We start from the raw sequence: 17500 nt of genomic DNA, 5'->3' as shown, positions 1-17500 counted from the left end.
GATGGTCATCTGATATTGGAACCCCTCCATGAAGAAGAAGAAGAAGAAGAAGAAGAAGGAGGAGAAATAGAGTATAGAAGAGGTATAGAAGTACAGAAGGATGAAGAAGGTGAAGAAGTGGGAGAGGTAAAAAGAAGAGGGAGACCGAAATAGAGGCGAAGAAGGAGAGGAGGAGGAGAAGGAGGAGGTCTCAGGAAGAAAACAGAAAAAAGGGAAAAAAGAAGAGGTAGAAGAGGTGGATAAAGGAGGAGAAGAAGAAGGCTACGTTACTGCGCTAAACATTAAATATTTACCTTGACTTTCCCTTCTTTCTTTGTTGCAGAAACAACCAAACCCCTCTTGTCGTCTGGCTGCCTTTACAAGTCAGTGTTAGAGTGTGTGTGTGTGTTTGTATATAGTCCACTTGTACTAGTACCAGTGTTGAATCACTGGTTGTACCAAAACAGTCAACGAACCATTCAATGAATGAACCATCCAACGAATGAACCACCCAATGATTGAACCACACAACAAATTAACCATGCAACGAATGAACCATCCAATGAATGTACCACCCAACAAATGAACCATGCAATGAATAAACCATCCAATGAATGAACCATCCAACAAATAATCCATCCAACAAATGAACCATCCAACGAATGACCTTACTAAGTAATTAACGAACCAACGAACCATCCAACGAGCAGACAAACGTACCAAACCAGCCAACCAACAGGGAAAGTGAAACTAATTACAAATAAACAATTTCAAGAAGAGCAACAACAAAAGTGCACTGTATTTTATTCCCTCATAAATTGAAAAAATAGTAACTGCATTCTCCATTGTCTATTCAGTAATCTTGAAGCCCTGAGGAAGTATGACATTAAATGGGGACAAATCTGCAAAGACAAAGACAAAATGTCACCTCTAATGACTGTGTAGCTGTCATGATTGGATGAACCTTATCATTGGATTCACTTATATATTTTACATCCGTTTTCAAACTTAAACTGGAGAAATTAAAGTCAACATTTGAAGTTGAGAAACCCAGAAAGATGTCAAAATATGGTTTTGACAAACCTAAATATATATTTTAGTTGCATGCAATTTCAATGCAATTGAATGCAATTAGTTTACTTTCCCGGTGTTTTCAAATGACCAGATGAAAATTCAGAGACTACTTTAAAGTCAAACTGTAACTGTAAAAATCAAAAGATAGGTGAGGTTATTTCTTTCCGTAGCAACCTTGAGGCTCTGCTCTCTCATATTCTCATTCATCATTTCAAATAAAATCGCCCACAATGCTCTCTGCTGTATGTTTTTTTTATGTTGTTACCGCCGATATTACCTGCTTGGTTTCTCCATTCTCCGTGAAAGGTTTGGATAACGAGGCTCATCTAATATTTAAAGCAGATCTCCGTGAGCTTCCATTGGTTCCTGCCCAAGAGAAAGAGCTGGGACGGAGCAGGAGACGGGGGAGAGGGGTTAGATGGACAGGATGCTGGGAGGAGGAAGAGGAGGATGGAGAAGACAACTGTTCAGAGGGTCATCTCATTTTTAAACCCCTCCATAAGCGTCCACTGGTTCCTGATCAAGAGAGCAAGAGATAGAAGAAGAAGAAGAAGAAGAAGAAGAAGAAGAAGAAGAAGAAGAAGTAGCTGCTTAGACTGAGGATAAGGGGTTAGATGGACAGAATGTTGGGAGGCAGGACGGAGAAGATGGAAGGAGGAAGGATGAAGAGGTAGGGGAAGGAGATGGGAAGGAGAAGAAGACAGAATAACAGAAGAACATAAGATGACGGCGTAGGAGGCAGAGAAGAAGAGGAAGATGAAGGACAGGGGGAAGAAGAAGAAGAAGAGGAACAAGAAGAAGAAGAAGAAGAAGAAGAAGAAGGAGGAGGAGGAGGAGAGGGAGAACAAAAGGAGGACTAAGGAGAAATTGAGAAGTACAGAAGGATGAAGAAGGTGAAGTGGGGGGGGGGGGGAGCTAGACAGAAAGAGAGCCGAAGAAGGAGAGGAGGAAGAGAAGGAGAAGGAGGAGCTCGGACAAAGAACAAGGAAAAATAGGAAAAGGATAAGAGGTAGAAGACGTGGAAAGAGGAGGAGAAGAAGAAGGCTGCGAAGACGATCGCTACGTGATTGCGCAAAACATTAAATATTTACTTCGACTTTCCCTTCTCTCTCTGTTGCAGAAACAGCCAAACCCCTCTTGTCTTCTGGCTGCCTTTACAAATCATTGTTAGAGTGTGTGTGTGTGTGTGTGTGTGTGTGTGTGTGTGTGTGTGTGTGTGTGTGTGTCTAGTCCACTTGTACCTGTACCAGTTTACCAATCAATGGCTGTACCAAAACAGTCAACGAATCATCCAACCATCTAATGAACGGAACAACAGACCAACCAACCACCCAACAAATGAACCATCCAACGAGGGGACCAACGTACCAAACCAACCAACCAACCAACAGGGAAAGTGGAACTAATTACAAATAAACAATTTTAAGAAGAGCGACAACAAAAGTACACTGTATTTTATGCCCTCATGAATTGAAAAAAAATAGTAACTGCATTCTCCAATGCTTATTCAGTAATCTTGAAGCCCTGAGGAAGTATTACATTAAATGGGGACAAATCGGCAAAGTATGGCAAGTCATTGGGGACAGAATGTCTCCTTTATATAAGTATTCTAAACTCAAACTGGAGAAATGAAAGTAAACATTTCATGTTGAAAACGTTTTTGTAATAGTTTTAACAAACCTATATATTTTGTTGTCGTTAATCCAATGATTTCACTGCAATGATTACTTTACTTTTCCAGTGTTTTCAAATGACCAGATGAAAATCCGCTTTCTCAGATTCTCATTCACAATTTAAGAGAAATTCGGCCACAATGTTGTCTGCTGTATGTTTTTTTTTTGTGTTTTTTTTTTTGTCGTTACAGCTGATATTACCTGCTTGGCTTCTCTGTTTCTCCTTGAAGGGTTTGGATAACGCGCACAGAACGGTTCAGATTGCTGTGCTACTCACAAAGCCTGCGAACAAGGAGATAAGCTTGGGTTGTGCAATCACAAAACACCTTATAGAGGGCGGGGCACACCTTCAGATGCCCAACACAGGGAGCGACAGCCCCGGGCTCAGTCTCAACATCAGTAATTGATCTCCAACAGGAAAACTATTTCCAGAACAAAGGCATCAAGAAAGGATTATGGGAACGGAATCTCAGCACCTTGGGGGGTGATGGTTGGTGGTGGTGGTGGTGGTGGGTGGGGGAGGTGGACAGAATTAGTGTAATGTTTCTTTCAGGGCTCTCCCCGGTAGCGATGCAAGACTCGCAAACGATTCGCCCTCAGCGACTCAGGAGTCAGTCCACCAAACGAGTCGTTCGTTTGCAACTCGGTAACTGCTCGACTTGATTTCAGCATGAAAAGAGCCCTGGTTCGCAAAAACGACAGAGTGAGAGAGGGAATGATCTCCTCACGAACGGAAAACATTTACTTCAGACTAAATTAACGTGAAAATAGTTGGAAGAAGGCAAATGGCGTAATTCATATTAAGTGTGATTGATTCACACTTTGCATTCCTCCAAAATTGCCACGGAATAAATTCATTCACAACCCAGAGCCCAGCCGACTCTTCTGATCCTCCTTACAATAAAAAAAGAAAAGTAAAAATCAATAAATAAATGAATAAATAAGGACTTATTTCTTTGTCTGTCGAAAACGCCCCAAAATTTGCTAATATAAAAAAATGTCAAAATCTCCTTATTTTAGTACTGATTTTTTATTTTATTTTTTCAAAACCTGTAAAAAAAATTGAAAGCAGAAGACATATATATAGCCTGGATTGTCTCAGGTTGCGGCGTCCTTCGGCTTGGAACAAGGGACCAAACGAAAAGAAGACTGGCTGCGGGGCCAAAACGCTCATTATTGGATATGTGTCCCTGAACAAGCACAAAACACAACATGAATAAATTAAGAGTTGCTTCCAGAGTAATCCACCTCAGCACCACAAAAAAGGAAAACATAGTCAGTCGTAGCGATTATGAATAAATCAGATTGATGCGTTTCTCTATGGACAATTAGCATAAAAAAAAAAAAAGGCTATAAGCTCTACCAGAAGTCATCCAAGTCAATGGAGAAGCTTCTCAAAAGAGCAACTCCCTAGAGGCTGGTGGCGGCTGATATGTTGAGACATTTCAAACTATGCCCCGAAGACCGATCTCTCAGAATCTCATTTTCAACAGGAAGCGGGTTGTTTGCGTCTAAACAACCGATAAAAGGTTCGACTCATTTTTATTCAGATTCGGTTCTTGAGGAGTCACTCAGTAAAAAAGCTTTTGAGAGTCTTTGTTCGTTTGATTCAGTTGGTGTAACGCACGGTGAGCAGGGGAGGGCGTCTTGTGAACGAAGAGCAAGAGTTGTGAGAATTCTCATAAGAATCATTTAATTCTGTGGAAATTATTTATTTTTCTTGATTCCAAAGAACAAGTCAGTCCCATTTATTATGAATTATGAATTATGACAAATGCCTTGGACTTAATTAAGTCCTCAGTGATTATTTACACTTTGATGGAGTGACTCCGGACTCCTGAGTCATTTCAAAGATCTGTTCACTACGAACAAATCATCTCCGACTTGCATCGCTGTATTCTATGTATTTTAATATGTGGAAGACTTTTACTGACAATATCCAAACAAATGAAATATTGTAAGTATTTTCAAATTATGAGAGGGATTGGGGTGGTCTAACGCCCCCCCCACTTGGACTTGGACTTCCCTAAATTAGTTAAAAACAACAGGTTGGAGGGGTTGAAACATTGCCTGTAATCGCAATACATTTATATTTCCCATATTCATGCCTGGAAGAATCTTGTGATACAATTTCACCCCTGAAGTGGACCATACCAATACGCTGAGCGTCGTGCCCCGTGCAGCAGCTCCGCAGCGGAGGGCTCGATCCACAGCTCACATCAGAGCGTTCTATTTTCCAAACAAAGCAAATAAAAAAGGGTGTGTTTTTCTATAGTTGGTTTTACTCCTTTTCCTAACTGAATTGTCATTGTATATATTGTATTCACACTCGGCATTCAAAACACAATGAGACCAGTAGCACACTTATTGTGCCTTTCCACAGACGAAACAACGCTGCGGTCGAGATTTTGGATGCGACGGAAGAATTGTGTACGAGGCGTTTCAAATGAAACGTTATGGGAAGCTCGGGGGAGTCACGCACAATGTGACCGGAACCCACTGACACATTCACCTCACACTTGAAAAAGCACAGATCCACAGATATGCATATGTGCCTGCGAATAGACACACATCCAGTACACAACACACACACACACACACACACACACACACACACACACACACACACACACACACACACACACACACACACACACACACACACACACCTGGTGTGTCTCTCTGTCTGGTTGGCAGCTTACTCACTCGGATATGCTATCTGGCTAATGTTTGATTGATTGTCGGAATAAGAGACACTCCACTGCTCCCCGCTTACCTCCCTCTTCTACATGGTTAATGGGCCGGCCAAAGGCAGGTGAGCCCTGCTTTGTGTGTACGTGTGTGTGTGTGTGTGTGTGTGAGTGTGTGTGCTTGTGTCTGTGTGTGTGTGTGTGTGTGCATATGTGTGTGTGTGTGTGTGTGTGTGTGTGTGTGTGTGTGTGTGTGTGTGTGTGTGTGTGTGTGTGTGTGTGTGTGTGTGTTGTTTGGGCATGAGTGAGAGAAAGCTGAATTAAAGGCGAGAATGATGCATCGGGTGGGCCTCGGCGCGATAGCGTTCACATTACCTCGTATTACTGTACTACACGTGTCAGCTCCTCATTAGCATCTTCCTGCAATGTCAACGTGCGGAATTCAGTTCGATATTATTTTTATTATTTTCGGCTGTTTGGGCGTCGCCTTGCGTCGGCACAGGAGCATGGGCAATGGAGCGGAATGGAACACGTGTTCGACGGGGTGCGCAATTGAATCAAATGGCCACTTATCGCATTAAACAGCCCCTCCTCCACCCAACACACACACACACACACACACACACATACACACACACACATACACACAGACACATATACACACTCATATACACACCCTGAGAGGTGTCCTTGAAGAGGGGAGTGTGCCGGCCATTAGAGGTCTGTCTGTCCCCAAACGAGTCACCCCCCCATTCCATAGATTACTCAAGCATCTACCTCATTCCCCCACGGCCTCTATACCTCCATTCAGACCTCCATCCACCATACATTCATCTCAGACCCCCCTTCCCCTCTACCCTCTGTCCATCTTCATCCTAATTAAAGGTGTTGTGTTTTTATTGTTAAGGTCTTCCGTTAAACCCTCCATCGATCTGCACATACATCTGTCTATCCATCACTCCATCTGCTCATCCATCCTCCATCCATCTATCTGTCCTTCTGCCCCACCTTTCATCTGTCCATCTGTCCCTCCAGTCATCCATCATCCTTCCATTCATCCACCCGCCCATCAATTCATCCATCCATTGGTCGCATCCACCCATCATTCCATCCATCATCCATCTACCATCCAGGCATCATTTCATCAATATTCCGATCCATCAACCCACTCTTGCATCTATCCATGCATCCATACCGTTATCCATTCTTCGATCTATCCCGCCATCCATTCTGCTGCCCATCCGATCATCCATGCATCCTTATATCCATCGATAAATACATAAACATTCCATCCCTCTATGCATCCATCCATCTCCCAGGACTCCCAGGTCAGTGCAAAGTGCTTCCTGGCACTTATCACTGGTTTTAACACTAGCGGTGTGTGTGCGTGTGTGTGTGTGTGCGTGCGTGCGTGCGTGCGTGCGTGCGTGCGTGCGTGTGTGTGTGTGTGCGTGTGTGTTACACATCGTGAGGGGTGGGTGGTGGGTGGGAGGCGAATCCCCTTCAAATGGCCTCCTAATCATTTTAGCCCTGCTTTGCAAAGGCACATTATACGTGATTTACAAAGGATTATCTGTGTAATATAGGTTTTTGTTTTTTTTACGTTATGTCTCCGGCTTTTTTCCCTTGTGTTATCCATGTTGTTCTCTTTCTCTTTGTCTTTCTCTCTCCCTCCATCTATCCTTTCCCTCTTTCACTCCCTTTATTTACATCCTTTTCGGCTACTTATGTAATGGTTTTAACAAAAGCAGTAAGCCGCTGCGTCTCCCTGGCACGGCAGAGTGGAAGGGGGGGTGGGGGTGTAGGGGGTGGGGAGGGGGGGGGGTGGAGCTCGAGTGAGGGAAGGAGAGAGAGGAGATGAGCAGAATATCAACAAGACGCCCTGGATGAGCTGCCGTAGCAGCGTCATGGTAACACTTCTGCTCCGTTGCAGGGCAGTCCTGCAATCCTGTGTGTACAGTATGTGTGTGTGTGTGTGTTTGTGTGTGTGTGAGAGAGAGAGAGAGAGGCTGTTTGGAGTGGGACCTAGGTTGATGTGATGAGAGAGCTGTTTGATTTGATTTTGAATTACTAGCGGTGATGGGCTTCAAAAACTATGTTTCGATTATGGACCTTTATGTGACCCTCTTTCTTCTCTCTCTCGCTCTCTCTCTCTCTCTCTCTCTTACTCACTCTCTCTCTCTCTCTCTCTCTTACTCACTCTCTCTCTCTCTCTCTCTTACTCACTCTCTCTCTCTCTCTTACTCACTCTCTCTCTCTCTCTCTCTTACTCACTCTCTCTCTCTCTCGCGCTCTCTCTCTTTCTCGACACAACACATCAAACAGTGTTTTTAAATTATTATCATTTGCAATTCATATTTAACACTTGCTATCATCTGTCTTGGACGCCGATCATTCGATACGCCGGCCGTTTCATATTTTCCTCCTCATTACGATGACACCCTGTGATCCGTTTCCAGGAGATCTGATTCCTCCGTTCATCGTCTGGAGCTCCCCCGGGCTCGGCCAATCACAGTACTGGGGAGATGCGCATACTCTACCAAATCCTTCAAGTCATCACCAAACTATGCAGAAATATATATATTTTTTTAATGCTTTTGTACGTCCTTCAGTGTTGGAGGCCGTAAGGCCAAAGTGTTCAGTGACCCACCAGGTGCCTCCCATGCGGACCCCTGTGACCAATTTCGGGACCCCTCCACCCACCCTGACAACCCTCCCTCCTACCATGGGAGCATGGCGGGGGTCAGATTTACAAGTGCCCATTACCTCCCTTTTTATTACCGTAAGTAGCATTGAATAAGTGTTTGTAATCAGGGCGTTGGGTCTTTCAGAACACTGTTCACCCCATACATCATTGACTAGAGGTTGCAGTGTGTGTGTGTGTGTGTGTGGGGGGGGGGGGGGGGGGGGGGTTGGTAGGATATTGAGGGGAAGATGGCACTCATTTGTAATTGTTGAACCGTCAAGCGTGTGTCATCTCACACACAGAAAAACAAAGCATGTATTCATATTTTACAGATAGCTCCACCAAACAGTTTCTAATAGGAAGTGCTTATTAACAATGTGCAATTAATCAAATTCCCGATCCCGGTCACCAAGGCAACAGCCTGGTGGGAGTTTTGGAGGGTGGGGTGGTATTGGGTAGTGGGCAGTGTTACGGAAGGGCTCCATCCGTCCCCCTCCTAATGGCTCCAAATGCTCTGCCGATCGTGTTTGTCAAAATCAGAACGCGCCACGCATACAAATACACGACAGGAGACGGTTTTGTCACGACGACAGAGAGGCTGCGACGCGGGATGAATGGCTCTGCCCACCGCTCGACGGTCCTACTGTGATAATACATTCATGACGGATACGGGGCAATTACTTTAGAGGAGCGACCCCAGACGCTCCTGGCTACCATTTGTGTTGTCCCGGGGAATAACAATAGGGATTTTAGAAATGAACGACAATTCCCACTGATGAGTTTGCCAATTAGGTGTTTGAATGCTCTCTGGAACTTCACCTCTCAAGGGGGTGTCAGCGCCAGGACTTTATCCTGGGGGTAATAAAGTTGTATTGATTCGGCGACACCGCTGATTAAAATCAATCACAAGACCGGCGTGGCCAACTGCCTGGACCATCAAGACATGCAAGTGTGTGTGTGTGTGTGTGTGCGTGCGTGCGTGTGTGCGTGCGTGCGGGCGTGTGTGTGTGTGTGAGTGTGCGTGTGTGATTTTCAGCCTGGTGTTCAGCTAGCAGGGAAACAACAAGGCACTGATGTTCTATCGAATCTTTCAATCGGCCTCTATATCTTTTGTCCCTCTCCCGGGTTTCATCTCTCTCTCCCTTTCATCCCGCACTTAAATGAAAAAGAACAACTGAGTAGGATCTGTTATTTTGCCTATACGACGATTTGAAAACACCTGTTAAACAGGGATCTTAAATCTTGATCCAAAGCAGCGGCCAAATCGAATTTTAAAGCCCAAATTCAATCAAAATATAATTGATTGTCTTCAAAGTATTTAGTCTTGAAAGTCTCTATGAATGCATCCTAAAAGTCCTCCGAAATTTGTTCCATCACTAGACGCATAATGATTCAGTAGAAATTGGAAACATACATAAGCAACCTTTTATCACAACCTTTGTTTTTTATTTTTTGTTCTTTTTTGTGAATCGTAATCCATATCGACAGTTTACTGACCACACCTACCCGGCTGTGTTATCAAATTCACCACGGCAGCCTTTCACTTTTCTTGGTGATATTCCCATATTTGTTGGCGGACCCTGCCAGCGAACAAACAGCCTATAGGGGAATGCGTACATAATGCAAAAAATATTGAATCGCTTAGAAACTCGCAGCTTAATAAAGTATCAAGTACGAGATTCTTTTGACTAAATAATCTCACGGACTACCACTTTAAACTTCACTTTCAAGTGACTGATAATGACTGCAGAAATTAATCTGATTGTAATTCATCCAGCAGCAAACAAAGGAAGTGTTGGCGCTAATTTCAACAAGAAAGGTGAACTCGTTATCACTTCTTTCACAACTGAAACAGCCGGGAAGCACTGTTTTTTTTTTAACTGATTTGTTTCGTTTGAACTTCACATTCCTACTACCATTCGCCACTTTGGTTTGGCCTGGTCTAGTCTATATAATAGAGCCGATGGGTTGTTTTGGGGCGACCACTACATGGACAAGCGATGAACGAGGAGTATCAGAGATGAAGACGATGGTAACTCACGGCTTGCAACCCCTCCCCCCTCCATTCCACCCCTCCATCCCTCTCTGCAATAGTGCTGATTGTAAGCAGAACGTGGAGCGGGAGGCGGAGCACATAAAGCAAAGTGCGCTTCCAATAACTCTGCCAAAGGAAGCGTCCAGAGACACCCCTCACTTATTAAAGTCAAGACTTAATCCCTTTATTATTCCGCTTTATTTTATACACCCCCACCAACCCCACCCGACCAACCGACCCAGGACCACCATTAACACTTGCATGTCAATAAGAAAAGAAAAAGAAAATATGTTATAAAGGAAAAAGGGCGGGGTTGTGGGCAGAAGATAATCTGCCTACGCCCCCATAGGAAGGACTACTCTCTCCTCTGGGAAATAGTCCCATCGCTGCATGTCGGGTGAGTTTCCTTCCGATCGATAGACAAACAGATCATTTCACTCAGGATAGTGTATGGGGTACTTTCCCGCAGTGAAAGTACGCGAAGGCAGCTGAACGTGTCCCTCCTTGTTCATTTTTTTTTAACTCAATGGCTAGGAGTTCTGCGAGAGCACCTCATTTCACACAATCGATGCCGAGGCCTCTTTTACCACGGCATCTGCGCCTCCAGTAAAATCTTGAGGGAGAGGAGAAAAAAGTGATACAAAAAAATTGACTCGGGATAGAAATTTACAATTTCAACTGGAATAAAGCTGATACTGAATAAAAACAATAAAAATAAATACAAAAAAAATTTAATCACAGAGAATGTCGCTAGCGTTTCCGGTGAGGGCTACCACTTCTGGTTCCGGTGACGTCTTTGCTGTGCTTAACTTCGTTGAGATGAGATGGTACACACTGTTGACTCAATACAGATGAAGAGATTTCTGGTTCTGGTGAGAGCTACCACTTCCGGTCCCGGTGACGTCTTCGCTTGTGCGCTGTTGCTGTTGCTGTTGCTGTTGCTGTTGCGTTTTTTGTTGCTGCTGTTGTCTGCTGCTGGTATTGACACTGCTGGTGTTGTCGTTGCTGCTGCTGCTGGTGCTGTTGTTGGTGCCGCTAACCTTATATCTTCACTGGTGTTGTCGTTGCTGCTGCTAACCTTATAAATAAACGTAACTCTCGTTTACCTTATACCTCAACTTCACGTAACCTCATACCTCGACTTAACCATCTCTAACCTGAGTGACCTTTCCAGTTCCGGTGAGAGCTACCACTTCCGGTTCCGGTGACGTCTTTACGTGTGCGTTGCTGCTGTTGTTGTTGCTGCTGCTGGTGTCAATGTTGCGGCTGCCGTTGTTGCTGTTTCTGTGGCTGTTGTTGCTGCTGTTGTTGTCTTCGTTGTTGCTTTTGTTGTTGCTGTTGTTTCAGGGGCATTCTTTTTGTAATGACAGGCTGACAACTATGTTCTCTCTTTCTTTTTTGTCTTTCTTTATTGTATTTCTTTGTAAAGCGCATTGTGTTGCCCTGGTATGAAATGCACTCTATAAATATAGTGTGACTTGACTTGACTAGCGTTACAATCATTATAATATATTTACACCAATCAGCCACAACATTAAGACCAATGTCAGGTGAAGTGAATAACACTAATCATCTTGTTCCAATTGCACCTGTCAAGTCATGGGATTTATTAGGCAGCAAGTGAACAGTCAGTTCTTTAAGTTCATGTGTTGGAACTAGGAAAAATGGAGCGCAAGGATCTGAACGACTTTGACCATGGCCAAATTGTGATGGCTAGATGACTGGGTCAGAGCATCTCTAAAACGACAGGTCTTGTGGGGTGTTCCAGGTATGCAGTGGTTAGTACCTTCCATATGTAGTCCAAGGAAGGACAACCGGTGAACCAGCAACAGGGTCATGGGTGGCCAAGGGCTTATTGATGCGTGTGGGGAGCACAGTCTAGCCCGTCTGGTCCGATCCCACAGAAGAGCTACTGTAGCACAAATTGCTGAAAATGTTCATGCTGCTACGATAGAAAGGTGTCAGAACATACAATGCATCACAGCTTGCTGCGTATGGGGCTGCATGGCCGGTCAGAGTGCCCATGCTGACCCCTGTCCATTACCGAAAGTACCTACAATGGGTACGTGAGGGTCAGAACTGGACCACGGAGCAATGGAAGAAGGTGGCCCGGTCTGATGAATAATCTTTTTTCTACAACATGTTGATGTCTGCGGTTAGGGTCCGATTGAGCATCTGTGGGATGTGCTGGAAAGACTCGGCCAATCCATGGGGGCCCTACCTCGCAACTTACAGGACTTAAAGGATCTACAGCTAATGTCTTCGTACCAGATACCACAGGACACCTTCAGAGGTCTAGTGGAGTCAATGCCTCAATGGGTTGGAGCTGTTTTGGCGGCAAAAGGGGAGGCTACACAATATTAGTGGCTATGAGTGGTGGTTTTAATGTTGTGGCTGATCGCTGAATTTGGCTAATGTTGCTCTTAATATTCAGGCTAATTGTCTGCAAAGCCATGCACCAATTCTTAAGCCTGTTTCACACCGAATATGAAAAACGGCAAGAACAAACTGAAGTCAATTAATTCCAATGGAAAGTCAGATTTGGCAGGTAAAAAGTGGAAGTTATGAGTTATTCGTTTTTTTGGAATTGGGCTTCAAAATAAGAAAATAAGTCATGTATATGAAATAATGACGTTATAAATGTTAAAGTGCCAATCTCAAAGATTTCCATTTTGTTGTTTTTGGCGACATCTATGGTGAAAATAAGTTGTTTGCTTGTAGTCGCTTTGCTTTTTTTACTGTTTGCCATCATCTGCACATCAAATTTGTTTCTTTTTATTTGGATTTGCACTTGTTTTTGAAGTTTCATCCTCAGTAGTTATCTATCTTTTCTGTGTTTGTTCAGCCATAGTAAACATTTACTCGTGACGCTAGCAGATACCGGAAAAAAAGTAATATGCTCTTGTTAACAAATGTGGAAGTGTGGAAAATAAATAACTGATAACAAAGAATAATCAGAACTTTATTACAGAAACAAGTCAATAAATATACATTTTCACATTGTGGAAATCTCCTGCATCCTCCACTGGTTAATGGAACGAACACGCCGCTGCCGTCCCTACATTCTTCTTGGCCCCAAGGAGACGATCCTTGACCCCAGGTCTGTCAGATCAGCTAGTTGACGGTCTGGCAATGAGTGACTGGGGAGCTGGAGAATAAATACTGTGTGATTGATGGAGGTAATTGATCCCAGGTGTGTGAAATTGGCCTAAGGGAGGAGCCGCAGATGGGTCAAGAGCGTCCTCTCGAGGTGCCGTGGGCCTAACAGTACCCCCCCCTCTAGGGACGCCCCTTGGTGGATATCTGGAACCGGAAGGACGAGTGTGGTTGAAATCCCGGATGAGGGAGGCATCCAGGATCTGTTTCCGGGGGACCCAGGAGCATTCCTCCAGACCGTACCCCTCCCAGTCCACGAGGTACTCTAGGCCCCTCCCCCAGTGCCGCACATCCAGTAGGCGCCGCACATCCAGTAGGCGCCGCACTGTGTAGGCCGGGTGACCGTCGATGGTGCGGGGGGGTAGTGGGGCCTTGGCAGGAAGGGAGAGGGGGCTGGAGACCACCGGCTTAAGCAGGGACACATGAAAGGTTGGGTGGACACGGAGGGAGGGAGGCGGAGATGGACGGCACAGGGGTTGATGTTGGATACAATGGGGAAGGGACCAACATACCGGGGAGCGAGTTTTCGGGAGTCCACCTTGAGGGGCAAGTCCTTGGTGGAGAACTATACCATCTGTCTGGGGACGTACGTGGGTGTGGGGGCACAGTGCCGGTTCACCTGCCGCTGGGACCTGGCAGATGCCTGGTGTAGGGCAGAGTGGGCCCTCTTCCACGTCCTCCGGCAGCGATGGATGTGTGCCTGGACGGCGGGTACGGTGATCTCGAGCGGTGTGGGAAGAGGGATGGGTGGAGGAGCCGCGGATGACTTAAAAGCCATTTTTGAAGTGCCCAACACGATGATTGGGGTGTTTGGGTCCAGTTTCTAAGGTAGCTACCACAAAGGTTTACCTATGTTTGGTGAAACTTATTATACCCTACTAACACACAAAGGAAATGCAAAACTTCACACAAATAACTGACCCAGACAACAATTTTAAAAGAAAATAAGTAACAGTTTAGTGACTGCTTTTCATATTAACAAATAATAACCACCCTTTAAATTGAAACAAACAAAAAAACATCAAAAACACAAATCAGACAGCATTTAGTGAGGAAAAACAAACATGACACACAAAACTTAAATCCCTATTTCTTTCCTGTTTACACCTATTCCCCAATATCAAACAGTTCAATTTATTCAAAATTCAAGATTCAAGAGGTTTATTCGTCACATACATATACATACTTTCATACATATACGCAGTGAAATGTCCATGCAACGCACCCGCTAATTAGGCACAATTTGTTATAGACTAAACTCAATACTTACCTACAAATTTCTACTTGACTAACTAACTGATTCCTAAAACGTAATGCAGTCAGTAAGTCGAATAATATTGAATCAAATAAAATAAAGAACTCAATGGTAATGCAGAGTGGGGGTACAAAATAGAAATAAAGGGAATAGCCTTATGTATATGGGATAGGCTATTAAGTATATACAGATATGTGCATTAAAGTGACATGTGAATAAAGTTAGGTAATGTGTGTAGAGATATACAGTACAGTATACAACAGTATGATGCAGCAATACAGTAACACCGAACAGAACAGCAATGCAGCACAGTATGCAGTAACCCAGAACAGTGATACAGTATGCAGTACAGTATGCTAAATACAGTACAGTAAGGTAGTGGAGCCTATGTGTGTGACTCAGTGAGGACCCCTGGTGAGGTCAGCGTTGACAGCCCTTATGTCTTGCAGGAAGAAACTCAGTCTCAGTCTTTCTGTTCTCGCTGTGTGACTGCGGAGGCGCTTGCCTGACCACAGCAGATGGAACAGTCCATTGTTGGGGTGATGAGTATCCTTCATGATCCTAAAGGCTCTGCTACTACACCTCCTGTTGTATAAGTCCTGCAGGGAAGGGAAGGTAGTTCCAGTGGTACATTCAGCTGAACGCACCATCCTCTGCAGGGCCCACCTGTCCTGAACAGTACAGTTCCCAAACCAGGCAGTGATGTTGTCTGTCAGGATGCTTTCTACTGCTCCAGAGTAGAAGAACTTGAGGATCCTTCAACCAAAGTCCCAATAATTACAAACGGCGCGTGCGTCCTCGGTTGTGACCCTCGCCTAAAGTCCACAATCAGCTCCTTAGTTTTGCTGACGTTCAGGTGGAGGCTGATCTCCTGGCACCAGAGTGACAGGTCCATCATCTCCTCGCAGTAGACCTTCTCATCGATGTCGGTGATCAGGCCTACCACAACGGTGTCAGCAAAATTGATGTTGGTGTTGGAGCAGGACCTGGCCACACAGTCATGTGTGTACAGGGAGTACAGTATTGGGCTGAGGACGCAGCCCTGTTTTCAGCGTGAGGGAGCTGGACATGTGCCTTCCACCCTAACCACCTGGGGCCGTGCTGTGAGGAACTCCAGGATCCGGGCACACAGAGGAATGTTCAGTCCGAGCTTCTGCAGCTTGACAGCCACTCTGGTGGGGACTATGGGATTGAAAGCTGAACTATAATCGATGAACAGCAATCTCACATAGGCCCCCTTCTGGCCATCCAAGTGCGTGAGCGTGGTGGGCAGTTCCTGGGAAACCGCGCCTTCTGTGGATCTGTTCTGCTGGTACGTGAACTGCAGCGGGTCCAAGGTGCGGGGGAGGAAGGCACAGATATAATCCTTAATCAGCCTCTCGAAACACTTGACCACCTAGGTGAGGGCCACTGGACGGTAATCATTCAGGCAGGCAGGAGAGGCGATCTTTGGGACAGGAATGACGGTGGACCTCTTGAAGCAGGACGGGACAAGTGATTCAGCCAGGGAGATGTTGAATATTGTAGTGAGCACCGGGGATAGCTGGTTAGCACAGGTCTTCAGTACTCGCCCAAATATGCCATCTGGGCCCGCAGCTTTCCTGGTGTTCACATGCATCAGAGCCGTCCTGATGTCATGCTCAGAGACTGAGAGTTCATCCTCAGCGGTGTAACTCCAATTAGCCGGCAAGCTAGCAGTGTTGTTGCCAGACTCAAACCGCGTATAAAAGGAGTTCAGTTCATTGGCTAGAGAGGCGTCCACACTTGTGGCTGGGAAGGGGGCTGCTCTTATAGTTTGTGATAGTCCATAGCCCCTGCCACAAGCGTCTGGTGTTCCGTTGCTCCATCTGTAGCTCTACAGTCTCTCTGTACGTCCATTTAGCCTCCTTCACTGCCCTCTGCAGATTGTACAACGCCGCATTGTAGTTGTCCATATTTCCGTCTACAAGACCTTCATTGTAAGCGGCCGTGTGAGCATTCAGAGCGCAGGAATGGATTTATTGACGCACGTTTTCTGGTTTGGATATATCGGAACATTCACCGTGGGAAAATTGCTGTCCGCTAACGTAGCTATGAAGCTCACAGCTACTTCCGTAAACTCGCTGACGTCACTTGAACTTGATTGGAACATGTCCCATTCAACGTCAGGTAGAGTGTCCTGAAGCGCAGCCTCTGCTTGGTCCGTCCACCGCTTCATTTCCCTCGTCACCACCAATTCTCGTGCGATCAGAGGCTTGTAAATGGGAACCAGTGAAATCGTGGTGTGATCAGATTTCCCGAAAGCAAGGAGCGAGACGGTCTTGTATCCGATCTTGTACGGTGTGTAACAATGGTCCAAGTTCTATCTCCCCTTGTGGCACACGTGATGTGTTGATTGAAATTAGGCAGAACTTTTCAAGGTTCGCCCTGTTAAAATCCCCAGTCACCACCACAGCCGCGTCGGGATGTTTGTTTTGAAATCTGCACAACACATCATACAGGTCCAACAGTGCTGTGTCGGTGTCCGCTTGCGGTGGAATTTAAACGGCTGTAATGATGACCGTGCTGAATTCCCTGAGGAGATTAAATGGAATTAAATGGTCAGCTGTTCCAGGTTCGGTAAGCAGGAGCCGGAGAGGGTCCTGATGTTGTTGGGGGGGCACCATTGGCTGTTTACCATGAGGCAGACACCTCCACCCTTGGGTTTTCCCCGACTCCCCGAATCTGTCGATGCGGAACACGGAGAACGACTTGGCTGGAGGAATGGCTTCAGCCATGTCTCCATCAGGCAGAGGATGCAACAGTTTCTCGTATCCCATTGGAATGTAATCCTCACCTGAAGTTTATCCATCTTGTTCTCCAGAGATTGAACTTTGGCAGGAAGGATGCTTGGCAGAGGTAGATGTAAGGTTGCGTCCTCATTCTGACCTCATTCTGAATGCTGCCTCGTTTACCACGGTGCTTTCTCCGTGG

The sequence above is a fragment of the Zeus faber genome, assembly GCF_960531495.2.
Source record: "Zeus faber genome assembly, chromosome: 1".
In the NCBI taxonomy this organism is placed as follows: domain Eukaryota; kingdom Metazoa; phylum Chordata; class Actinopteri; order Zeiformes; family Zeidae; genus Zeus; species Zeus faber.
The sequence above is the reverse complement of the archived record's forward strand: the minus strand, read 5'-3'. Positions refer to the sequence as shown.